Source organism: Nilaparvata lugens, chromosome 11 (genome assembly GCF_014356525.2).
Source record: "Nilaparvata lugens isolate BPH chromosome 11, ASM1435652v1, whole genome shotgun sequence".
In the NCBI taxonomy this organism is placed as follows: Eukaryota; Metazoa; Arthropoda; class Insecta; order Hemiptera; family Delphacidae; genus Nilaparvata; species Nilaparvata lugens.
Window position 1 is genome coordinate 3,062,400 of NC_052514.1, and position 885 is coordinate 3,063,284.

Sequence of the window (885 nt, forward strand, 5' to 3'; positions counted from 1 at the left end):
CTAGCCTTGTCTTTATTCACAAAGCGGATAGCGCTATCTCTTTCTCGCTTTGCTATGTTGTTGTTTGTTTGTTTTTAAAGCTTCCCAGAGACTCCTAATCAGAGTATAGGAATGTCAAATTTATAATACATACAGTATTACAAAAAAAGAAGAAAAAAATCACACAAAGGAACCCTCTCTACACACAAACTCTTCTGTGGTATAGAATACTCCAAGCATCAAAAAACTTTTTAATTCCTTCTCAAAAACATGACATCTTCACACTTTTTCAAGTGAGTAGGAAGCTTTCTAATAAATTTGAGGCCCATATCTTCTTCTTCTGGCATTACAGCTCGATGTGAGCTTTAGCCTCTCGCACTAGAGCCCTCCACACATCACGGTCACATGCCTTTTGTCTCCATGCCACAACTCCCATTCTCCGGAGATCATCCTCCACTTCATCACTCCATCGATTGCGTGGCCTCCCTTGTCTTCTTCTACCCTCCATCCTGGCCTTATACATTGCTTTTGGCATTCGTTGATCCGCCATTCTCTCAACATGACCGAGTTTAAATTTCAAGTCAATCGGTTGATTAGAATGGAGCTATCGTGGTCCACAACACACTACACACACCCCACACTCACCCACAGACCAACACACCCAAAAATCATGATTTTGGACTCAGGGGACCTTGAACGTATAGAAAACATGAAATTAGGGTACCTTAAATTTTTTTGGAAGCAATACTTTCCTTACCTATAGTATAGGGCAAGGAAAGTAAAAAACTACCAGGACTACTTGAGTTAATGATTTTGAAACATAAACACCCTATACTATGGATATCTTCTCAATTTATCTTTGTTCTATGATATTTGTGTATAATATTTAAACAATGATCTGATCAG